Here is a 27,319-nt window from a genome sequence, read left to right as displayed (position 1 = left end):
TAAGTTTAACACAAAAATGCCCTCATGCCATTCATTATCCCACAATTATCTCCTCTTCACAGTGTCTTTCCCCTTTCTGGAACCTTTGATCTGCACGTTCACTGACACATCCCACTGATGACAGACACCACTGAATTCCAAACGTTTCACAGCAGACTGTTTGCTGGAGTTGCTGTGGCTTTTACACCACTGAAAACACACACTCTTGTTCCTGCACAATGAAACCCATTTTTCTAGATGATAGGGATTTGGAAAAGAACAGCTCTGCAAGGTCATCCTGGTCTCTGACCCAGCAGTGGAGAAAGAATCACACTTGTTTCAGTGTACAAGCCTTCACTCTCCAGTTCACATAGAGGGACATGAGCTCTTTGGAGACTGCAAGAGCAGGCTTGGTGGAGGAACACATGCCACCCAATCAAGCCAGACCAGACTGTAGCCTTCCACTGCATATTTATATTAGCAAAGAACATATTTATGTGGAAATACATCTAAGCTTGTTACTTTGATGATCAACGCACTATAATTATGTCAAGAAGTCAAGTAAATGGAAAATGGAAGTCAATGCCAAATTAATTTATACCCAATTGGATTAGAATTATGTACTTCATCTCTATATCTTAGCACTTTTCCAAATTACAACATTTAATGCTTATAGTAACATGAAATATGATGGAGGGTAGAATAATTTCTATCTATTTTCCTGTAATATAAGTGATGCTGGCTTATTAAAATCATAAACAAGTAAGAGCCTCAAAGCAGTCCTCAGAACTTATCCCATAGGAAAGCCACGTTAATGTAAAAAGAATTCTCATGTGAATTTTACTTTTATGTCCTATATCATGTTCAAATAACACTGTTTCGATGCTTGGGCCAAATGAGGAATTGGGGTTACACTAGGAAGGCTGTTTCCTTGGGTCTAGACAATGTCTTCTCATAAGGAGCAGTGCTGAACACATCGCATTTGTGACACGAGTCAGAAAATCACTATATATTTTTCTTGTATGTCAAGGGCCCTTAAATCTGATTCTCAAACTGATCAAGAATGGTTCAGCGTTTAAGCACACAGCCTCTGGGTCTTGCAGGCTCTCATGTCAACTAATCCTAAGAAGTCTGAACCAGGATCCCGGTCGCTGCGATCGATTGCATCTCTCTCAACACCATCCAATTCCACTTGAGTTGTGTAAAGGCTGTTCCAAAAACAAACGTCCTTGTAACTTTTCAATTCATCTTCTTTAAACAGAGATTGGAGGGCAGTGTCCTCTATTTGGCTGATTTGTTACCCAGGGCCGGCAGAGATTGCTCAGTAGCTAAGATTGCTTACTGCCTTTTCAAGGGACCAGAGTTCAGTTCACAGTACCACGTTGGACAGGTTGGTTAAAACCACCTGTAACTCCAGCTTCATGGGATTCAACTCCCCTTCTTTGCTCTCAAAGAGTACACATGTCTACATATGCTACACATGCACACACACACACACACACACACACACACATGCATATACACACACACACAAAATCTGAAATGATTATTCCTTATTCAAATGAATAGAAGAAATGTAAATTGTAACCTTAAACCATTGCATTCACAGGAATTATGATGAGGATGCCAGAAATTTGAAAATCCTCTTATGCTGAACTGTAGACATCCCATTGATAGGCTGACAGCCCCTGGAATTTTTGTAGTTGTTGATCACGTTTGCCAATATAAAATTGAAGCATCCTGTATTCCCCCGATGGCTAGCAGTGCTACCACCCTAATTTACTCATCTGCATAATCAGTGCTAAGGAAATGCTTTCAATTTAACATAAAGATTCCTGTAGGATATTATTTATTCACTGATGAGAGAAATTAATTAGATAAGAGTGGCTACCGCCCTTTTTTTTTTTTCCTTTAAGTTGAAAAACCATGCACAAAATACCAATGAGTATTTCTTCAACCCCAAACTGCACAGCCCCAAAGTCAGATGGCTTTATTTGTTATTTCCTCTTGCCATGTGGAGAGACCAGAGGCTGAGGGATACTTTCCAAAACTTTGAGGCTGCCACAAGGAAGATTGTTTCACTCATTAGTATGACAAGTTAAATGCTGAGAAAAATATGGGTGGATCTGTGGAGATAGCTCAGTGGGTAAATTGTTTGCCAGGCAAGCATGAGGATGAGAATTTAGATCCTAGTACCCACATAAATTCTGGTGGGCATAGTAGACTACCTGTAATCCTGGCATGTAAGAAGCAGAGACAGGGGAATCCATGAAGCAAGATGATAGTTGAACTGCCCAGACCAGTGGGTACTGGGTTCAACTGATAGACCCTGTCTCACTAAGGTGGAATTTGCTCTATGTTAACCTCAGGTCTTGACAGGTATACACACACACATACCCCAGAAAATATATGTGTATACACACACACACACATACACACACACACACACACACACACACACACACACACAAATTAAATATAATAAGGTGGCTTTAGCATTTAGCGGTACTGAAACTATCTGTGTGTGTGTGTGTTTGTGTGTGTGCACGAACACACACAGATGATCATCTTCATTGTGCATTTAGAGGCCACAGATACATCTCTGATGAGATGGCTTGGAAGCTTTTCATCTTTTTTGAGAGAGTGTCTCTTTTTGGTACCTAGAGCCCACCCAATTAATCTAAGCTGACTGGCCTATGAGCCCTGGGGTTCTGGCTGTGTCTATTCTTCCAGTTCTGGGATTGCAGGTACCTCATTACAACCATGCCTAGCTTTTAAACATGGGTGCTGGTTTTGAACTCAGGTCCTTGGGAGTCTATGATAGTGTAAATGATATTTTTTTCCTCTTTTACCCTCAGTTGGGTTACAATGAGGCTTACATTTATGTCCCGATCCTTGTAAAAAACAGCCACATGGGCAAAGTATGCAAAGCCAAACAAGGCTAAGAGAAAGCAAAGATAAATGTGTAACTGGTCAGGGGATATGTGTGCGATCAGCCATGATTAGGAGAGCTTTTGGTTCAAATCTCTGCCTGAACATGCAGTTAATTGATTTCCCATTGTAGGAGGAGAAGCAGCAGGGCTTGGTGGACACAGCAGCCAGAGCTTTTCTTCTTTCTTCACTCTTCTCTTCATGAAGAATGAGGAGCTGGCCATAACTCAATGAAGTTTTGTGCATCATGCTAGGCCCCCCAAAGAAAAGCAAAACATTCTTGAGGACCATCCAATCAGCCTTGCCACCAATGCTCAGAACAAAACTCAGAAAGGGGTGATTTTTATTTCAATAGTTTCTCCAGGGATTCATCATTGATGAATTTGCTCTCCCCAGAAAAACTAAATCCTACTCTGCCAAAGATAACAGTGTCTCATACTAAAACAGTCTCTATCGGGATATAAAAAGTGTTCCATTGCCAAGAAAAGGAGAGGGGGGGAGAGGGAGAGGGAGAGGGAGAGGGAGAGGGAGAGAGAGAGAGAGAGAGAGAGAGAAGTGGCAACCTTGTGAATCAGCAATGATTCCTTTCCCCAGCAAAGCTTGGAGGAAAAGTAGTCTATTTGGATTATAATTTATTCACGGATCAATCTAAAGATAATTGAACATATTATGGAGTGGAAAAGGGTTCTTGTCCCTAATAGAAGCCGGCACTGGCATCATCCAGTTTAAATTGCATAACTTTTATGAGAATGGCATAGAGTTGGCTAATAGCATACTCTGTAGAACTGTAGGGTATCAATTCTATTTTTTAATCCTTCTCTCTTATCTGATTGGAAACAATAACTGCTAAAAGAGTAATTACTGAGACATCTACAGTAATGCCATGAAAAGATAAAAGGATTTCTGAGTTACGCTGTGTGATATACATATGGCTCAGTATGAACCTCAAACAACTGGTATCTGCTAACCTATCTCTTGTTTGTGCACATATGTGTCCACATTGATGCACTGACAGACTAAAGAATAACCCAGATTAAAAAATATATCTTTTACAACTATCTAATGGTGATCTTTATTTCAAATGACATATTTTACATATGCAGTGACTATACTAGCTATCTGTGGCTGTACACCATCTACCCCCCAAATACAGTACAGAATGTCTGTACTAGTCAATGAACTGTCTTGATTAAAGGATAAATAACTTCTATATGGAATTATGGAATCTATATAGTAGTCATAGTGCTTAATTGTGTAAGTATCGCTCATGTTCATGCTTGGAATACTCTATAAATGTCACCAAGTGACTAAGAGTTGGAGAAAAAGAAAGTCAATGCATTTCTACAGAATAGGTCATTAAGTTGCTTAAGGCAATTGAAATACTTTTTGGAATATATATATATATATATATATATATATATATATATATAAAATTTATCATTTATATATAATATATGTAATATAAAATTTATTTAATTTATGTTATATAAACATCATACATATGCACATACATATACATGTACAAATAGCACCAGGGTGTGATAGTTGGGATCATTGACTCTCTGAGTCTGATAGTTTCAAGTAAAATGGCTATCCTGGGGTTGAAATGCAGTAATCTACAGTGTGTTCTGAACGTACTTTGATTGCTGTGTGCTCAGAATGATGGGATGCAGTGTCGAAGGTGAAAATGTTGAGTGTCTTTTCAGCTCTGTAATGCGTGAGTTCTGGTACCTCCTTCTCAACTAGAAAAACAACTGTTGACTCATAATTTTGTACTCTTTAGATACTTGACTATATTTCATTACCAAGCTATCCTACAGTGACTTTTCTCTGTCAGTGGCATGAGAATAGTAATCTCTGCTCACAATGTTAGTGTTGGTATTAGAGAATAAAGGTTGTAATACTCACAACTGCTAAGTTAATTCTACAGGCCTTTGGTTCTGGTGCTGTGAATGATACCCTGTTTACATCCCTATCACTGTAATTAATGTATCTATATCTATATCCATAATCTCTATCTATCTATCTATCTATCTATCTATCTATCTATCTATCTATCATCTATCTATAACCTAGTCCATGTCAATCTGGCTTTGTAGTTTAAACCAAGTCTTCATAATATCTGAGAAATTTTCTTTACTTATTCTTCTCCTCATGTTAAGGTTCTCTTGTGGGACACGGTGTAGTTAACAAGTCTTTTATGACTCACACATCCTACATTGTCTGGTCACTTTTAGCCATGCTTCCATCTTCCTTCCTTGAGATCTCAGAGAGAAAAGTATTGATCTAGTATTTACTGGTTACTCAATATTGTAAATAGATTGAACAGGCACAACATTTTGCTGCATGTTTGAAATGTCAGGCATCCCAAGTTGTTTTTATCAAAACAAGTGGCATACACATTTTATAGATTAGAAATTACATGAAACAGATAATGTTACCATCAAAACAGCTGAATTTATGAATCTTAAAGAGTGTCAAACATTTGAAATGTATATATCTATATCTATATCATCTATGGCAGTCTGTGACCTTAAAGAACCTACAGATCATAATAATTGTGATGCCCTGTGGCAAGGGCTACTACACAGGTGAAGCAGCCTGTTATATGAGAGATAACAGTGTGTACCTAGTTCAGGCCAAGGGGCCAGTGATTATCTGAATGAGGTGACACCTAACCTGAGTTCTCTGGATAAAGTTAAGTTAACTGGGCAAGCCATGCCAATAAAGGTGTGAGGGTCATGAGAAAGGATGTCAATCTTTCAAGTGAAAGAAAATCTGGTGGGACAAAGGTAACAGTGTGGGAGAGGTGCCATGGAGCCAGCAGAACTGTCACCCATTAGAGACAGTATTAACACAGAACAATAACTCTAGTGTTAAAGAACACTAGCTAGAGCTAGTTATAGCAAGATTTGGTTTTTTCCATTCCAGTGTGGTTACAGGGCCTGAGGCCAAAATAAAGAATAGGAGAAGATTCCTTTTGGAAGCCTCTCAGAGCGTTGTGTGGAAGTCCGACTCAACTGACTCATCTCCAAAGGAACTGGGTTGAGAACAGTGGGATTTTAATACTGAAATAGCATTTAGATGGCTCTTATCAGGTGTCCCATCACTTACTGTAATAATCAGCACATCTTCAGGCCAAGGTTTGGGAAATGCGGCTCTCATTTAGAAGAGACCAAATCAGAGAGAAAGTCTAAAGACAGGATGTGGAGAACTGCCAAGGCATACTCTAGGAGAAGGAGAATAGAGAGAAGGGGGGGGGGAGTGTAGGGTGAGGGGAGAAGATCCACAACAGTACCAAGAGTGAGCAGAGCTCCTGTGGTCAGCATGTAGAGAGCTTCTGTTGGGAACAAGAGCTGACATTCTTTTGTGAGAGGCTTGCATGGTTCTGATCTCACTTATGTGCCCTTATCAGAAATCTGGGGGAAAAAAACAAGGAAGTGAGTTTCATGTTTTGAGTGGCATAGAGTTACAAGAATAGAAATCAAGAGAAATTAAGCTTTGAAAAGATCTGACTTCAGTCACAGCAGGAATAAACAGTTAGTAGTGACCTAGAGAATGAATTTTTTTGGAGCTCTTGTAGCCACTTCAGAAGGACAAAACTGGTTGAACTTACTTGGCCAATGAGTGATAAGAGTACTTTTAAGGAGAGGTTTTCTAAATGCATGTAGAGATGCTAAGGTGGTCTCCCAGTTGATCGGATGGGCAACTGACCATAGCTAGAGTTGAAGAAAGGCTTTGGAGTGAAGGGAGTCCTTATTCTAAAAATTTCAGGAGCATACAGTGCTAGAGAAGGAGGGAACTAAAGGGCTGGAGTGGCATTAGATGCTATGGACATGCCGGTGACCCTGGCATTCAACAGGCAGATAGATGTATGGATTTGAGGTTAGACTGTGCTACCCTGTAAGTTCCAGGCCAACAAGAAATACATAGCAAAGCCTTGTCTCCAAAACATAGACAACGAAAAAGAGGCATGAAGTAGAGATAATAAAGAATGAACTTACTCTTAGTTTGTAAAAATACATTGAGTGGCAGGGGTACTGTGGGGGAAAATCTGGGTGATTTAGGAAGGACTGAATTCTGTGTGAGCTGGCTTGGATTTCACTTGTTAGAAAGCATGAAGACACCTAATGTTTGAAAGTTGTCATCAGATGGTGTAGTCACAGAAGGAGGGGTAGATCATGGTACCCTGACTGTGACAGAGAGAATAATCCAGAAGATTGGAGATGGGATTTTGTTTGTAGAAGGACAATAAGCTAGAAAATCCACAAAAATATTAGTATTACTATTTAAGATTTTAAATTAGGAAATGAGAAGTAGTCCTGCGGCAGAATGTTGAATTTTGTATTTGATATCCATGGGTCAAGGGATGTCTAGATAATGCAGTGAGACGTTATCTATGGATATGTCTTGAGGGTGTTTCCAGAGAGATGAACATGTGAGTCGATTGGTAGAGGGAACCACTCCCCAGTGTGGCTGGTCTCCTTCAAATTTTCAGGGTAAGTAAAGAACCTAAGAGGGGAGGAAAGGCCAATAACACCCTCTTATGAAGCTGAAACATTCATCTTCTGTCTTTGGACATCAAAAGTCCATGTTTTCTGACCTCTATCTAGGATCCATTTCAAGTTCTGTTCAAGTTCCTCGGCAGTTCCTTTGCAAAGTATGAAGAGCAGCGGGTCTTCATCGGGGACAGAAGGTGGATATACTGGCCTTCTAATATTTGAGGACAGGTCTGAGGTTCAGGAATCCTAAATCACTCATTCCACTTCTCATCGTTAAGTGACAGAATCAGGAACTCAGTCCCTGGTCTGTGCTATGGCTCTCTCACATTACTGTGCCCCTCCCCCACAGCACCTTGCATGAGATACTCAGTATCTTATTTTTGATATGAAAAGTTGCACTCCTTCTGGAACACTTTTTAAGCAATCCATGTTCTTTGCTGTTTTTCTCATTTCACAAATTGTGAAGGGAAAAGTGGTTCACCCAGTAGAAACCATTAGCCGAACGCTGAACACACATGAAGCCAAATATCGGAATTAGTTCAGTCCTGTTTATGACTGGCCTCAAGTTTAATGAGCTCAAGTTAATACAGGTGAAAGGCCACAGTGTTACATGCAGCAGTTAATGAAATACCATAGAGCTGCTGAGAAAATGATTAGCAGCCAAATGTGAATTTAATATACTTCAGCTTCAAGAAGCAGTGCCCGTGGGAGGCATCTTGCTGGGGCAGGCAACGTGGCAGATTGGAGGTAGCATATAGTGGAGCCTTTGGAGATGGGGTCTGAGAGAGCCCAGCCAGCCATCAGCTAATTTTGTGACCCATGGAAGGATGGCAACTCCCTCTGAGTCTGAGTCCCCTCATGTGTAAGACGAGGGGGGCGAACTAGCTGGTCTGGGATGCTCTCTCTGTGAGCTTTCATTCTGTTTTCAAATTTACAGCTAGAAATCCTTGGGGTTTACTCCCGGTTGGTATCATATAGCTAGTGGATGGAATACTGAAGTGTGTAATAAAGTGTAATTTCATCCCTTCTTTTCAATTGTAAAACATTTAAAAATCTATATCAGCTATAAGATAAAAGTGCTATGGATAACTTCCAAACTCCCAAGGTTGGATGATGTTATAAACAATCTTAGGCTTTATAGGTAAAAGGTACATCAAAAACTACACACACACACACACACACACACACACACACACACACACATATATATATATATATATATATCATCATTTAGTGAGAGTTCCAACTAGATAACTGATATAAATAAAACACTTTTTATAAACATTCAAAGAGATACGAGTGATATGAACTGGAAAATGAAGATAACTATTATTATACCTGAAATTATCTGTAAGAAGTTTGTTGCCTAGTTACGAACTCATGTAAGACACATTGTGTAGAAATAAACCAGACCAACATTACACGTGGATATACATGGTAACAGTCATAAAATGGACAAGAACTGAAAAGTATTTATGCATATATCTGCATGCATGTGTGTTTGTGTGTATTGCTTTGTGCTTATATGTGGTAGTTACTGAAAATCAGGCAATGGAAGACAATAGACTTTCCTATTAGTTTCCCAATATGCAGAAGATGCATTGATCTAGGGAGCAGACGTTAACCCAAGGACCTGGGCGAGTGGTCTGTCCTTTGTGAGCCTGTTTTCAGCTGTGTCGCATAGCCTATTAGCTCCGTACAATTGTTTGAAATAAGAAAAGCATTAAAAGATTATTAAGATACAGTTTTTACTATTTTGATAACTATAAAACAACATAGAACTGAATATTTTATTACTATATTGAACATTAAACTGATTGATGCTCAACACAATAATGTAAAGATGAAGTGAGTGCATTTGAATTATAAAAATGTCACAAATGCTAACTACACACAAAGAAGACATTACTGATCAGTCCCTCTGCATTCTTAGGAGGACTGGATGAAATGATTTGTGTTTGAAATCCACCTTCAAAATGATACGGTTTTCAGGGCCACATGTTGCAAATAATGTCGAGGGCAAAACCCAAGGAGAAAAAAATGGCACAAAATTTGCTTCACACAATGGAACGGAAGCAAAAAAAAAAAAAAAAAAAAAAAAAAACCAGAAAAAAATGAGATGATGAAGAAATTGGCTCTGCTATAAAGACAAATAAAAAGGCACAGAGGATCCAGGCTGCATTTGGAACAGTAGATTAATCAGTTTTTCCCATAGCTGCTCACTGTAATGCCTAGTATCAGCCTTTTTGGAAACACTTGGATAGCTGCTTTAAACCTTTTTGCCTGAAAAGGTGGCACAGGCTACAAGGTATTGCATTTTAATACAACCTAAAACTTTACTTGAAGTTACAGTTCAGTTTATATTACAACTGTTTTGGGTTTTGAAAGTCAATATTTAGGGTCTCCATGATGAAAGAAAAATTATACTATACTAGGAAAACGTAAGTAAGCAGAAATGATCTGTTTGTTTTAATTAGAGGGAAAGCTGTTTTTCATTATAACTAATGCCATGCTATAAAGAAGTGTTTAACAAAGGGAAATATGTTTTATGTATTTGATAAACTTTTGCATGTAGATAAAGAAACACCAAAACTATTCACAAGACAGAATTTACCTCAGACCTGATCCTAACCGAGATGCCTTTTCCTCCAAGATGACAAGTCGGGCCCTTCCCAAACTCTTTGTGCTATTGGTGTTTGAGGAAATGATATTGAAGGTGAAATTAATAAACTATGTCTGGCAGAAGTGCTTCACACATGCTTATCAAGTACTTTTTTCTCTAGCAAATTTTAGGTAGTACACGGTAAAGAACTAATAGACAGCAAAGCAGAAATCATCTCTAGCCTCAGGCAGTGTGTTGTAGTTTTTAACCACAAGCAGGTAATTGAATCGTCACTGTAATGGTTATTATTAATTAGTCATCAATTTGACAGAACATAGAATCACCCGGAAGATGGGCCTCTGAACATGCTTGCGGGGAGATTATCAGGATTGTGTTAATCACTGGAAGACCAGTGCTCGGTGGGTCTCCCTCTGCACTGTTCTTTTTCAAGACCTTTTTTCCTAGTAAGTTTTAGTTGGTAAGTCCCGGGACCCTGGACTGTACACATACAAGCAGGGAGCTGAGTGCATATGCGCATCAGACTCTGCTTCCAGGCTCTGATGCAAAGTGACCAGCTACCTCAAGCTCCTGCCCCAGGGACTTTTCTATCATGACTAGATTATAACCTTGAACTTATAGCCAAAATAAATCTTTTGTTTTCCCCATAATTTGCTTTGGATAAGAATATTTTATCATAGCAACGGGAAAAGAAATTAAGTCAAAAGATGTATGAGTTAATACATCTTTTCAATGATAGATGTCTATTTAATCATTTGTTTAGGGTTAAACCAACCCTCCCTCCTCTGCAGTATTCAAAAGGTAAAACTCATCATTCCAATCATCCAGATATGCTATATTTATACCAGAGAGAGAGAGAGAGAGAGAGAGAGAGAGAGAGAGAGAGAGAATACTTCTAGAGAATCCAAGTGTCGCTCCTCTCTATTTGCAGTAACTATACGGATACTCAGTCCTGTTCAATAAGCTAACAATGTTAATCTACGGCTTTCTCTTTCTTTTTAAAGGACTTATTTGTTTTGTTTGTTTGTTTGTTTGTTTGTTTGTTTGTTTTACCTGCATGTATGAGCACCACACATAGATCTGGGACCCACAAAGGCCAGAAGAAGGCATTAGATCTCTTGGGACTAGACTTACAGCCGGTTGTGAATTGTCATGTGGGTGGTGGGCCCCAAATCCAGGTCCCTTTAACAACAGCAAGTGCTCTTAACAACTGGGCGATCTCTCTAACATTAGCTACTGCTCTCTTACTCTACAAATGACACAAAACTCTTCTACATTTGATCAGTCTTCTTGCCTTCACATTTACCCTTGGGTCTTCAGCTGCCAGTGGGAATACCCTGATACTTTCAAAGGCTCTGTCTAAGGACTCTGTCTCTCTGTGTCTCCGGACTGTATCTCCAATATTTCACTTCATATAGAACTTGTTTTGTTTCCTTAAGATCCTACAATCTCTCCCCATTATTTGTGTTAATTCCATTCACTTGCATACACACTTAGATCTTTCTTAAATAAAAAAAAACCCCAAAACCAAAATACAAAATCAAAACATACACAAAAAGCATAATAGTCACTCTGGGAATCACTTATCCACATCCCTTTGAAGCCTTTCAAGTGTTGCTCACTGTCTCTCTCTCTGTATTCTCCCTTCCACTCACTTCTTGGCCTCCTCTGTTTAGGAACCTGCCCTCCATCCCGAGCCTCTGACAATGGTTTGCAGATGAGTCTCGAGGATATGTTTTGTGCTAACCTAGCTTGTTTTTTCTTCAACGAGCTTTAATCTTTTGTCATCAATCATTCAGGACCGAAGCTTCTTTTCTCCCGTCTCTTCTGAATATGTCCTTTGCAGAGTCATCTTTTTCTTTGCAGTATATAAATAATAGAATCTGTGAAGCTCAGCCCTGGAAGCTCCTTACATCACTGTGCTCTTCCCAGGTCATTCACTCTTCATATTCACCTTTAAAAGTTTTTATGCTCATATCACTCAAAATTTGGTCCTGTCCTTGATCATGAACAGACTCATACATTCAGTGACCTAATTCTCTTAAGTTGCTTAAATGTTGAAAACCAGTCCCACACCTAAGGCGTCTTGATCATATTACTACTTCACTTTTGTTCTTCCTCTGGTCTGCCCTGCCTAGCTGAGAATGCAACAGCTTTACTTGGATATAACAGTTCAAGTAAGGCGTTTAGGATTGTTCTGAGTTCGCAACTCCTTTGTTTCAGCAAATCCAGGATTCAGTCCACACATCCACATCACATCTTGTTACTTTACTGTCTTTGCTGATACAGCTTTCATCTTAGGCCCAATTGTTACTAACCTAGATATACCTGTAGCCTCCTAAAAAAAAAAATCTACCTACTGTCTAATTTTCTGTATTGAATTTTCCATGTAGTAGACAGGATATCCTCTTCAATGTGTGTTATTACATGCATGTCCATCTGAAAGCCTCTAGTGATACCAGCGTACCTAGAATAGAAGCTAAAAGCATCATCACAACAGTTAGCGTCTCCAGTTCATGCAGAGCTCTTTAGTCTATTGTATTATATAATATGGTATAGTATAGATATAGTATCAAGCATATAGTACATACATATATTATATACTATATTGTGTATGTATGCAAGCATGTATTTATCTATACATGTTTGTATGCATGACTTATCTATTTCCACTTTGTTCATTATACTCTAGTCATAGCTTAGGGCCTTCACATTTCTTGATCTTTTTGGGTGGACTTGCATCTTGGCTTAACAGCACCCTCCTCAGGTTTTAGGCCTCCGATAAGATATAATTGATCAGAGAGGCACCTTATGGCAACTCAGCCTGAAGTTGGCCTTCCAAGTCACAATCTTTTTTGTTTGTTTGGTTTTGTTTTATTTTTTATGGTTTTTCGAAACAGGGTTTCTCTGTATACCTCTGGCTGTCCTAGAACTCACTCTGTAGACCAGGCTGGCCTGGAACTCAGAAATCCGCCTGCCTCTGCCTCCCAAGTGCTAGGACTAAAGGTGTGTGCCACAACTGCCCAGCCCACATTCTTTACCTCTCAAATTTATAATATATTCTCTATTTGTTTATATATATGCATATATATATATGCATGAAATGTATAAGAGAAATATATGTATACACACACATATATATGAATATATACACATCATATATATATACATATCATATATATATATATCATATATATACACATACATATATATGATGAAGTATAAGCTACTAGAATTGCATGCTCATCAGTTCTGCTTGCTGCTTGCTAATATTTTTCAGAGACCTTCAATGATGTTTGGCCCAATGGACATTCTGAACTGGAACAAATGCATGAGATGATGCCAGCACATTTATAATCACTATAGTATCTGAGCCTGACTTGGCTTTCAGTTCTAGTTTAGTTATTCACTAGGTGTTTGACTTGGCCATACTTTGTTTAACGTTTTAAGGTTTCAGTTTCTCTTTTTAATAAAATGGAGAAATGGTAAATAATAATTTATATAAAATATATAGAAGAAAGACAACACTTCAACATGCTGAAGGTTTTCGATAGTTTTTTTTACTCTCAACATCGTTGTCATTATATAGCTATAAATATATTGACTAATATAGTGCTAACTTTGTCAGTTACATGTATAAACAATGAAAATATCTGTTTACTTATTTAATATATGTGCTTTCAATTATTTCCCTGTGCACCTATTTTTCCTAGCATAATCTTCCCTCCTTCTCTATCAAACCACTTCAAAGCTAAGTCAATGGAGAAATATATTTTATATGATAAAGAAATATGTAGTTTTTAATTCAGACTCTCTAAAGTAAAGGTTGTTCATACAGTTATCCAGTTTCGTGCTTTACATACTGAAATAAGTAAAATTAAGAAGATGATGATTTGACAGTTGCAGAATAAGCATGCATGTTTTTAAGAATGGAAGCAAGACCAGTCTGTAGTCCAAGTCAATGTTGTCATTGGAGGACAGGGACAGTGTGCAGATCTGAGCCTTTTCCATGCTTCTTCAGGAACATCTGGCAGCCTGTCACGTCACAGGCAACAACATCTTCTCTAAACAGCAGAGACTGGAATTCATCAGGGATTCCTCTGGTACAGTAGATGCTTAACTTAAGTACCTGCTTTCCCGTGATTTCCATAGATTACCATATTCATGACGCTGTGGATTGAAAGCATTCTTCTCACTCTTTACCCAGAACACGGAGAAGAAATTAAAACATTGGCAGGCACTTTGTCTCCAGTTTGTTGGACAAGTAAGAAAAGGACTTTCCACCCATTAATGTAAATGAAATTCCGTCAGCTTGGAGCATTTAAACAAAGATGACAGCAGCCTGTCTATTAATAAACACTTGACAGGCTAACAATTATGAGAGATGGCTGTTTTTCTTGCAAGAAATATGAGTCCATGGGTGCCTTTAAAGAATCTCCTTAAAATACATTTGCATCTCCCCCAAACTTTATCTCCATCTCTATTTACCCAGAAGAAAACTTTTTAGCATGTACAAGCTTGCTTTCATGGGTAGGTTTGGTATCTCCGGTCCATAGTTACTTCAATGCATATAAACTTTGTATTTAAATATATGTATTTATTGTGTTTGTATAAACATTCACTCATTTACTTATAATGCTCACATAAAAGCATATTCAAGATACTTATATTTTCATCTACTACTTTGAATTTGGGAAAAGGATTTGAAGAGTAATGGGCTACTTATTATGCATGAGTGGGTATTCAGTTATAGAACTATCTGAATCCTAATGCTACTATTTCTACCTGAATTAGAAATTTAAAAGATATTTACTTTTAGAAAATGCCTTATACCTGTGTGCTTACTTTTCAGGCCTTGGGAACTTATGTAGTAGAAGTGTTAGAAGAAAATTCAATGAATAATTTGAAGTTGGGGGAACTATCTGTGAAATGTACTAATTCACTTGACTCAATGCTCTATTATTTAGATCTAAGATAATAAAACTCGAAAAGGATTCAGGATGGGATTCTGAATTCATTTCCAGAAGCATTTCCCAAAAGAAACTGTTTAGCTGTTTTCTTTGAAGAGAGGACTTTGTAGATGTATTAGACTATGGATTATAATCACTATTGAAACAGCTAAGAGTTTTGCATTTATGGATTATAGATTGAAAGCATGGCTCTATATTTAATCACATTCTAGACACTAATATTCTTGTTCTTACTAAACAAGGAAGAAAATAAAAATGAATAAAGGTATTTAAAGTACTGCTAAAGCTTTATTCATAATAGTCAGAAACTGGAAACAACAAAGATATCCCTCAACTGAAGACAAAAAAAAAAAACAAAAAAAAAAANNNAAAAAAAAAAGATACATCTACGCAATGGAATACTATTCAGCTATTAAAAACAAAGACATCGGGCTTGAAGAGATGGCTCAGTGATTAAGAGCACTGACTGCTCTTCCACAGTTCCTGAGTTCAATTCCCAGAAACCACATGGTGGCTTGTTAATATTTGTAATGGGATCTGATGCCCTCTTCTGGTGTGTTTGAGGACAGCAACAGTATACATAAAATAATTACTTAACCAAATAAATAATTAACAAAGCCATAATCAAACAAAACAAGAACAACAGCAACAAAAACAAAGATATCATAAATTTTACAGGCAAAATGATAGAACTTGAGAATATCATCCTGATTGAGGTTACCCAGACCCAGAGAAACAAGCACTGTATGTATTCATGTTTAAGCGGATATTAGCCATAAAATGCAGGATACCCATGCTACACTGCACAGACCCAAAGAAGCTAAACAAGAAGGAAAGGCCAAACAATGGATGCTTGAATCTCACATAGAAGGGAGAATAAAATAGTCATAGGAGGCAGATGAAGGAAGGGAACTAGGTGGGAGAAGGAATAGAAGGTGTTAAGGATCAGGTGTGGAGAAGGACAGGAGAGATGACCAGATGGCTATGGAATGAATGGAAATCTGCAACTGACAGGGGTGGGGAGCTGAGAGGCATCTCAGGATATAAGAGAGATCTGGGATCGGGGAGGTGCCCAAGAATCAATGGGCATGACCTTAGCTGTGAACCTAAAGAGACCACCTCCTGTAGCCAGGCAGGAACCATAGTAGGGTAATACGGACACCACTCCACACACAAAACTTTTCATCCCAAATCTATCTTGTCTACAAAAAAATGCAGGAATGGGAGATGGAGCAGAGACTGAGAAAAATAGCCAACCACAAACAGGTCCAACTTGAGACCCATCCCATGGGCAAGCACCAATCCCTGACACTGTTGACGGATGCTCTTCATGGCTTTCCTCTGAGAGGCTCTACCGAGCAGCTGACTCAGACAGAGACTCCCAACCAAACAGTGGACAGCTTGGAGACTCTTATGAAAGAGTTGGAAGAAGGATTAAGGAGTCCTAAGGGGATAGGAACTCCACAGGAAGACCAACAGAGTTAACTAATCTGGACCCTTGGGGCTGTCAGAGACTGAACCACCAACTGAAGAGCAAGCTGGATATAGGCCCTATGCACATATGTAACAGATATGCAGCTTGGTCTTCATGTGGTTCTGGAACAACTGAAGTGTGGGCTATCTCAAAATTTCTTGTCTGGCCTTGCTTCTAGTCTCAGAGAGACTTGATGTCCTAGGGTGGGGAGATACCAAGGGGGTCCCGCCTGCTCAAAGGAGAAGGGGAGAGGGGTATGGAGGGGAATTATGGGAGGGGTGTCTAGGGGGCACTGAGTGGGATGTAAAGTGAATAGGTAAAGACATACTGCTAAAATGTGTTTTCAAATTTAGTGTCTGATGATTTGAATTCACCAATATTTGGAAGATCTTTTTGATTTGGAAACATGAATGTGAAAACAATCATGGTTTGGAATTGACAAAGTGCATTCTGGTCTCCAGTGTCTGCTGGTTGAGCCCAGACTTCTCTATCAAGTTCATCAGTAGTCATCATCATAAAATCCCACTGGTCCTAGAGCAATGCTCTGTGTAAACTCCAACAGCCATCATCACGTCCATGTGTAATACAAAACTCAACATCTATAAGGATAACAGTTCAGAGATTACTATTAAGCACACCATCCCCCACTGGAGAGCCATTCCAATCCATCTCTAGTCAGATGAACTGTCCTTCTGGTCACAGGCTCTGCTGTTTCTTTTGGTTGGTTGGTTGGTTGGTTGGGTTTTCTTCTGTTGTTGTTGTTTGTCATTCATCTCTCACACTCAGTAATCAGAGAGAATGTAGGGTTTCTGTTCAGTTTCCAGGTTATCCTTCCACAACAGTGTGACTATATTATACAATCCCAGCACTAAGAACGCTGGTGATGATGGATCTCTATGAGATAAGAGACCAGACTGGGCTTTATAGTGAGAAGCTGTAATAAAATGGTTTTTTCCTTCAAAGAAAATCATGACATTTTAGCCATTTAAAAAAAAAAAAAAAAAAACATATAATTTCCGTTTGGTGTATCTGTATGAAAGAAGGCATTTGTGTGAACAATTTCTGAACAGGTATTTCTCAGGACACCCAGTTATTTCTAGGGGTAATTTTCATTAATCATCATATAGGAATTAATTCCATTCCTACTTCTTAGATGTACCTTTTTCTAGGATAGAATGTGATCTATAAAAGAAAGACACACAGGAAAATGTTTTAAAAATACGATATTATTACGCCATTTAATGACTTACGTCAACCAATAGTCCTAGATTTTCCCAGAATAGAATTTTAAAAGATAATGTAATATTTTACTAGAATCAATAAAATCATAAGCAAGTGCCACGTATTCCTGTTAGTCACTCGATGATGTAGCTATGTACGTCATCGAAGCACTAATGCACCCCTTAAATGTAAATTACTGCTAGATGCTTAAGTACACCATCCCCCACTGGACAGCCATTGTGATCCATCTCTAGTTAGATGAACTGTGTCCTTCTGGTCACAGACTCCACTACTTTTTCATCATTAATCCTTTTACCTGTCCTTTTAAGGCTTATGGTTTAAATTTAATCTCTTCTCTGCTGACAAGGACTCCAGTATAAATAGGATCTCTGAAACAGAGCCAAGAGAGCCATCACTGGCCCTAAAATGACTGTTCCAGGTTCCACTATACAGACTAGATATATGGAGGCTCCTCCCTCTTCTGCTTCATCAATGGGATATGGCAACATGCTAACCCAACGGTAAGTGCTATATGTGGCGTCTGCATCTGCTTTGACATCTCTGTATAGTTTTGTACGATTTCTTGATAGAATAAGCTCACCTGAGTTCTGCACCTTGACAACCAACTGGACTTTTTACTTTATTGTTTAGAAGTTCAAAAATAGACAAGTGAGTAAATTGATATTCATTCTTAAAATCTTCTGTGGGCCCTGAGAAAATATTTTTACCACCAAACCACCCTAACATGGCTGATCTTGTCTGAGAAGAGAATTAAGTTTAGGAAGCACAGAAAAATTATATAAAATATCTTCACAGTTTTTAATTAAAAAAATAATGTGTGTGTGTGTGTGTGTGTGTGTGTGTGTGTGTGTGTGTGTGTGTAAAGAATGCCAGAGAAGGACATCAGATCCTTTGACAGGAGGGGAGCCACCTGATGTGGGCACTGAGATATTAAGACAAGTTTCCAGGGAAAGGAGTACACAGTCTCACCCACTGACGAATCTTTCTAGCCCACTTTGTAAACTGAGGCAGAAATAGGATATGAGTAGTATCTGCAATTTTATTTCCCAACCCAGTATTAGTATTGCTGAGATATGAGATAAAAGTTTTTTGAGAGGTGCATTTTCTTAATTTCTAAAGCAAAACATATTGCTTTTTCTAAATAGGAAAGTTCTTAAAAAGCAAACAGTGCCTTAGAAGGCTCACTGATGGGAAATGCTATCAAAGTCTCTGAAGAAATAAATGTTTAATTATTACGAAAGACATAATGATTATCTTACTTTTAAAATATGAACTTCAGTTCATAATTTATAACAGTGGCTATCTAGCTAATTTATGTTGTGGGACTATGCATATGTAATGACTAAACAGATAGATATATGATAAGCAGACATCAGGTCTACTTTTTAAATATGGTTAAATACATGAAATGTGGAAAACACTTATGTCACTGGACCACTGCATATCCATTAGGTCATAGTGTTTTTCTTCTTCTTTATTTCTGAGCAAATGAAACTCCTACATTTTACTTCTGTATACAGTGACTGTAAATTATTATTCTCCATGACTTAAGGAGCAACTTAAGTTACTTTCCAATAATTAAAACTACATTGATGGCTTTTATTAGCATGGATTTTTTATTGTTGTTGTTTATCCTTCTTGAAGAAGATTTGCATTCAGATTGCATATGAAAACATATGAACCCAAGAATGCAGACTTTAATGTTAGCTGTGCGAAGCTGAATTGTGTAGCGGTTCTAAATGCCTCTGAGCTCACTGATCATGTATCTAGAACCATCTTGATTACAAGTATCTGCAAGTTCAGACAGAGTGAAGAGAGGTGAGCTAGAGGTGAGCCCATGGCAGTTTCTCATTCTTTTATTATAGGTGAGTCTTTGTCATGTAGAATTCTGGTAGAAACTCCACTAAGTAAAGAAGGCAGTTCATAAGAAGTAAGGTGAAGCTGTATGTAAAAATGGGGCTGACTAGAAGCTATATGAAAAAAGATGTTCCTGTAAGACAAAACAAGGTATTGAGAGAGTACTGGAGTAGCTCCCATCAGCAGCTAGCGAGAGATTATCAAGCTTGGGACTTTATAAATATTCCAAACTGATGTCCATGTTTCAGTAGGGTTTACCATATATGAAAAAGTTATGATTATGTATACAAATAAACATAGTAATGTTTATTAATAACATGTAGTATATGTATGGCAGATACTTGGTAAAACTATACTTGGAGAAAATCCAATTGCGTTATAAAATCCACCTCCTTCTGGAAGCAAAAGACAGATGTATAAGAACCACTGGACATGCACAGGTAGGGAGTTAAGGAATATAGATGAGTTATTCCATATGTTATATTTAGGTGCAGAAGAGGCAGCTGTGGAGAATCTGTGATAACACGTCATTAGTAGTTATTGGAAATTGGGCTAGTCTTTTCATAGAATCCTTCAATCAATTTGAACTAACAACTTCTGATAATTTAGACCTTTCTAGGTATTAGTACTTTCACTTGGCTCAAATTTCAGTGAGGAGTCTCAAGCCTATCTCACTTTAGAGCCTGCTAGGTGAATTCTTTTTCTTACATCCTATCTAGCCCTAAGCCTGTACAATCACAAAATGACTGATCCTGACTCTCCAGTAGAAATGGATAACTTTTCTTCCAGACTTAAGTTATGTACCATCTTTCTGGCAAAATCTCTGATCTTGATTCTATTTCCTGATACTTGCCTCAGAAGATGCTTAAATAAGTAATGTTGGCCAACAAAAGATAAAAGTCCTAACAACAAGTTTAATATATTAACCCTATAAGACTGTATAGTCAAACTTTCATCAATGGTCTTATTATTTTCGGGTGTCACTACTTTACCTGTTGCTTGCAAGTGCTAATGAATGTATAGATGACCAGGGTTCTTTTCCTGTGCAATTGCCACTGAAAGAATAATTTAGAATCACAGACTATGGTGGAGCTTCATTATTGCCATGGAGTTCCAGAGAACTCACAGAGGAAACTGGGTCACATGTCCCTCAATCTTTTCATGGACAGGTTTAACCCATATACTGGGCAGTATCCCATTCTACGAACACATGAAGACAATTAGCGAAGGGAAATAAATTTCTCTCTAGTTAGTGTATGGAACTCTGAATTTTATTCTAATGTCAAAGACAAAAGATAGCGTTTTATTAAAAAGTGGCTTGTAGCTATGATCCACATACACTCCTCCATATCCTTGCTGGACTTTAGCATTAAGCGTTCATACGTTACTAGCAAATTTTCCTGAAAGAGCATTTATGTCTACCAGGCAGGTCTGCAACTTGCAATCTTCCTGGCTCAGCCTCTTGAGAGCTGAGATTATAGGCAGGCGCCACACTGAGTTCTGGATCTTTCTATAAACTAGACTTGGCAGTCTGATGAGACGACCTCTCAGACACATGTGACCTGGGTGATACCATTTTGTTTTGGTCATCCTCTTCCCTGTTTGTTGAGTTCTCCCCAGCAGACCTCACTGGTACCCAAAGATGCAAGGCCGTTCTTACATGCCCAGTGCAACCCCATTGCATGCAGGCTGAACATTGACTCTCTTTACAGTTCCCACATTCTCTTGTTCTTTATTTTATTCCTGGTCCTTAACCTTATGACTACATATACTTATGACTCTTAACATTTTTGTCTCTAGGCCAGAATACTTATTTTCTACAATACTTGTAGAATCATTTAGAATGTATAGAAATCTGAATTGTAAACACAGGTTCTATATATCTTATAGTGTAAAGAGGGGCAGGGAATAATAAGAGCTTTGACCAATTAGGCACTGAACCATGAACTGAATTACTGCTGAAGTTCATGGAACAATAGATAATGCTCTGGAGCCTTAGTCTAGAATTAAAGATTGTCTTAGTCAGGGTTTCTATTCCTACACAAACATTATGACCAAGAAGCAAATTGGGGAGGAAAGGGTTTATTCAGCTTACATTTCCATACTGCTGTTGATCACCAAAGGATGTCAGGATTGGAACTCAAGCAGGTCAAAGCAGGAGCTGATGCAGAAGCCATGGAGGTATGTTATTTACTGACTTGCCTCCACTGGCTTGCTCAGCCTGCTCTCTTATAGAACCCAAGACTACCAGCCCAGAGATGGCACCACCCACAAGGGGACCTCCCCCCCTTGATCATTAATTGAGAAAATGCCTTACAGCTGGATCTTATGGAGGCATTTCCCCAACTGAAGCTCCTTTCTCTGTGATAATTCCAGCTGTGTCAAGTTGACACAAAACTAGCCAGTACAAAGATCAAGAGATTAAAATTCTAGGATTTCATCTTAAAGAATCAATTCTTATTTACGGATTTTTTTGTCAACTTTTCTTTTTAGTACACACTTATAAGATCAGAAAAATAGAATAGACTGATTCAGACTGAAGGGAGAAAACATAACAAAATAAAATAAAATTAAGCTTTATAATCATGCTCATAAGTGCATCTTGCTTTACATTGGTTTGCATATATTTCCATGGTTCTCACCGGGTCTTCTGCGGTTAAATAATTACCATCCATTTGCAGATGGAGAAGACATCTCATGCTTTAGGAGCACAGTTTAGATGGGTAGATCCTCAGATCCCCACATGTACAGGAGTACTTTGCACATTTACATTATAGTTTGCAAAACAGATGCCTCTGCTACCCTTTAAAACACTGCGTTGGACTGAAACAAGAGAGACAATCCTATTTCACAGCTAAGGGGAAACTCTCACTTTTCCCCATAGGATTTGGGGACAATAGGTTCCTACCTCTAGGTGCTGAAAATTCTGAAGCAAACATACTCATTAGAAAGACTACCAGGTGTGAGACTTATTGCCATTTCTGGGGACATAATAATGGTGGCCCAGCGGAACAGTACTGGAAAAGAATCCAATAACTTGGCTGACAAACGTGAACAGGACTGAGTTGTCACGGCAGCTTCCTAACCTGTCTCAACCCTCAGTAAGTCCCCAGCAGTCTCTGAGCTAGAAGACCATGCAGCAGTGACATGAACATCGAAATTAGTGCATTGAGGCGCCCCACTTCGTACGGAGTCCCTTGATTTCTAGGATTTGACAGGAAGATGATATCAGAGGCTGCTGGAAAGTGTTAAGGGATAGCTTAGATGCCGGTGTGTGGTGGAGCAGGTGAATGGTTACAATCACGTATCACAGGCTGACAGGAGGGGGGAGTTCCAGGCAGCTCTGGGAAGAAACATAGGCCCTATCATAGAAAATATGCTTTTTGTTAAGACTCTCAGCATCTAGAGGGACGGGCAACCTTTCTGGCATGAATGTGCTACTGCTGTGACGATCTAGTGAAAGGTCTCAGGGTTTGTTTAAAAAGGTCAGCTCAGCAACTACTGACCCTCATGACTTCATCCTGACAGTTTTAGCCCTCTTGCAAAAATCACTCTTGTCACTTCTAGCCTCCTGTGCTTTTCTGAAAACAAAACCTTCCACCACCTGCTGTCCATTATTCCGTCAGTGAGAACCATGCCCTCTCTTCGGCTGATATTTCAATTTATTTGCGGTTAGACGCGCAGCGATCTCCTGACTGAAGCAGAGGGAGCAGTTGAAACACTTAAAGCCAGCGCTTCCAATGTTTCTTCATAGAAGGCTCACCAGACGCAGCAGCATGGCTTCTTCTCAGCCACACAAAAGCAAAATGAAGACACGCAGATGGTCAGTGCCTGCCCGCTGCAGCGGGAGAAGCGGGGTTGGCTCCAAGTAACAAATAATTATCCAGGCCCTTTGTAAATCAAGTTGTACCACTTCTCCTGCGAGCATCCACAAAGAAGGCTGCATGTATTTGCTGTGGGCTCCTTCTTTGTTTGGGGATTTTGCTAATGCCCTTTCTTCCTATGAGTTTGTGTCCTCTCGTTCTCACATTTGACACCGACTGAAATAACCTCGCAAAAGCTTTGTTTCTATTTTCTTCGAAATGTGTATCCCTCAATGAGGTTTCATCTTAATCTCTCCTTTTCAAAAGGCTATGAATTGGACATGCAGAGAATCAGACTAACCGGACCCATTATCAATTTCCATTTCCTTTCAATGCCGCAGCCACCCGTGGGCCACCTAGGCAGCTTTCCTCGAAGACAAAGGGTGTCTGAAATGGACAACTTACTTTATACACTGGTCTCTTAGTACTTCAGTGGATGACAGAGACTCATCGTCCATAATAAATCCTTCCTCTGACCCTTTTATATAACGCACAGCTGAGCTAAAAAGGAAATCAATTCGACGATTTTAATTTAGCACTTTCTTCCTGTTAATTTATCTAAAAAATCCTATGCCATAGCTTTCCCTTGTCAAAACAATCAATTCCTGTCAATGCGAATATGCAAAAATGCTTTGAATTTGTTCCTTTTTTTTTTTTTTTTTTTTTTAAAGCAGGGTGGTTGTTGAAACCCTGGGTCACATACTAAGTTGCCCATGTTCCATGTTTTTTTTTTTTCCCCCTCTAGTGTGTTCAAAGCTCCTTTTGACAAAAATGTTAGCTCAGTATGGTAAAGAAATGTGTAGAGGGGCCCCTAGGGAGCAAAGAAACTCAGCCTCTATCATGCGGTAGGTAGATCTGCCAAAGATGTTTGTAAAATTCTTCTAAGGAAGAATTCCATGCTTCTGAATATGCATTTGGGGGTGGAAGCCTACATATTAGTAAAGTAGGGCCCTTTCATTATGATTGCTTCTTGGAGAGAGTGTTAAGTACTGAACAGTACTGTGTTTTCTGGTTTCGTTTCTCCTCTCCCACTCGGTTTTAGAACTGGAGAATGAGCAGTATCTAGCACCACAGTGTCCCTAGTGCCCAGGAGTTCAGTTGTGTGGACAGTGGATCCACAGAGAGGTGTTGTCTGTTTGTGTCTCCTGCAGGAATGTCATGGGAGCATTTCTTCAGATCTTGCAAAACAGCATCCCCTCCATACCCCTTTATTTACGTGTTTTTGTGAGGGTAGGTGTACATGTGTAGGTACATGCTCTTGTGTGGTTGGTATGTGTGCATGTGTGTTTTTATGATTGCATCCATGTGGAAATCGGAGGTCAATCTTGGGTGTGATTTCACAGGAGCTATCCACCTTGCTTTTTGAGATAGGGTCTGTTCATTAGGCCTCAAGTTTACTTTTTAAGACTATGCTGGCAGACTGGGGGAATTCAAGGATCTGTTTGTTCCTGCTTCTCCCATGCTGGGTTTAAGCCATCTACCACCCCATCTGGCTTTTCCATGCGACTTCTGTGGTCATTCTCAGAGCCTCGTGTTTGTAAGATAAGTATATTTTACTCACTGAGTTACTTTCTGAGAATACTAACCCTCCTTTAGACTGAGTTGCTTCCTTGCACTGTTCTGTTTGCCTACAGTCTCTGTAAGATGCCTTCAACCCCATTTTCCTCTTTAGCACTTAATAATTCGCTTACTCATTGATTCATCTCCATTACCCAATGTAAGTGTCGTGGTTTCCTGATACCTCACCAAGTCATAGATAGGGCTTACATTTGCTGTTCTTTTTGTTCGCTTGCTTTTGTAAATAGGAGACGGTTAATAAATCTGTTTTGCATACAGCCATTGTGAGGTTGCTCATAGTAAGTCTTGGGTACCAAAGTGTCATCATTTTTCCTCTCCTGGGAGAGCAGCATGGCGGCTTCATGTTATTGTTTCCTGACTCCCATAGTTCCCGCCTTTGGGGGGTGTTATGGTTTGAATGTGAAATGCCTTGCAAAGGTTCATGTGCTTGAATAATTGACCCCCCCAGTTGGTGATGCTGTTCTAAAACAACCTTGACAATTTGGCTGGGGATCTAATTGGCAGACATGGCGCTGTAGCTGTAGGTGTAAGCAGTAAGGGTCATGTAGCCCAAGCCACTTCCTGCACTAGTCTCTACCATTTCCAATCCCGCTGATATGTGAGCAAACTGATAGGTGTTTCTGCTCCCATGGAACTGACTTCTGCCATGCCTCCCCTACAACTGTAGCTTGTTAACCTTAAACCATGGACAACAAACCAATCCTTCCTTCCTAACTCACCTCATTTTAGAGCAAGGAGAACAACAAAACCAAACCAAAGGAGAATTACTTTAGAAACAAAGCCACCTCTTGCCTGCAGAACCCCTGTGAGAACCACATATTTGATCCACTACAGGAAAAGATAAAGCCTATTTTTACAAACCCAGGACAAGAAATTAGTCTAGGCTTCTAAAGAGGCCCAGGCTCTGAGGTTTCTGTATAGCTGGGAGAAACAGATTCGGGGTTTGGTTTTGAAACAAGCCTTCATTTGGTCATCCAAAGCTTATTCTTTAAACAAGGTAATTCACTTATAGCATAGGAACCGTGTTTGGCATAGACTACATCTAGTGTAGTTTACATTTTAGGGAGATTGGTGTTTCATATCCAGAGAGGGGCTTGAAGCACCCCAGGATGGGAGGTTTCAGAGCAGTTCTCCAAAAGATGGCATGAATGCCGAAGCTTGGCAAGGTTTCCAGAATCAGAGATGAGGAAATGGCATTCAAGAAAATAAGAGTGTTGATAAAAGTGACAAGGCACATTGGATGAGATTAGCGAGTCCCGTGTACTTCACTGAACATGGAGATGCTTAAGGCAGCAAGGCTTAGCAAGGGGTGTGTGTGTGAGTATTTGTTTAAAAACAGGTGACAGTTTCAATTGAAACTTGGGTCTTAGGTGGATGATTTTATTAGGGAACCATCTAGAATGTTAAAGAAGACTGAATTCGAAAGTTTCCTCAGTGGGTAAGATGTTTTACTATATTTTGCTTTGTGGTGCTGGTAGAAAGGAGGAGTAAATAAAACTAAGCAAGTAAGTAAATACTTAAAAGTTCGATGCTATAAAGCCTGGAAACTGTGGAGTCAACATAAACTTGACCTTGAAACACTATAAGTGGAATTTTCCGGAGCAGTTGCTTCTTTTTATTGTTTTCAGAGACCTTCCTCCTGGAGGCTTGTTCTTGTTCATCCACACAGCCACTGCCAGCCCTTCTGCCTCCCTCCTTGCTGAGCCAACTGTCCAGCCTGATCTCTCCCCCCCCCGTTATTAATCTGAATTGTTAAGAGTTCATCCCTATCAATCTTAACTCTAATCAGGTTTATTGTTTTACAGCATTGCACGTGTATATAGAGGATAGCTTGTTGCATTACTGAAAGTCTAAAGAGACTGTGGGTCTAGCTATTGTGTCTAAAGAGAGTAAGCAAGAAACTGTTGAGACCTTTGGCTTGCTTTAATCTCTTTCTTTTTTTTCATCATGTATTTCATTCCTTTACATAAGAAATAAACTTCTAAATTCTTTCCTATCTTTTTTCTTCTTTCTGATTAAGAAACACACGCACACATACACACACAAACACACACACACATACACACACACACTCATACACACACACACACACATATACACACACAAACACACACACACATACACACACACTCATACACACGCACACATATACACACACATACTCACACACATATATACACACATACACACACCCACACCCATACATACATACATACATACACACACATACACACACATACACACACATATACTCACACACACACATATACACACATACACATACATACTCACTCACACACACA

The 27,319-nt window shown here is 39.1% G+C and overlaps 1 protein-coding gene across 1 annotated transcript in view; it reads right to left on the bottom strand.

The window, feature by feature from the left end:
• Positions 1–27,319, bottom strand: part of Dpyd (dihydropyrimidine dehydrogenase) — an 844,579-nt gene that overhangs the window by 21,027 nt on the left and 796,233 nt on the right. The gene's annotated exons all lie outside the window — the stretch shown is intronic.

Source organism: Mus pahari, chromosome 4 (assembly GCF_900095145.1).
Source record: "Mus pahari chromosome 4, PAHARI_EIJ_v1.1, whole genome shotgun sequence".
Taxonomy (NCBI): domain Eukaryota; kingdom Metazoa; phylum Chordata; class Mammalia; order Rodentia; family Muridae; genus Mus; species Mus pahari.
Note: the sequence above shows the minus strand (reverse complement) of the source record. Positions and strands in the feature narration are given on the sequence as shown.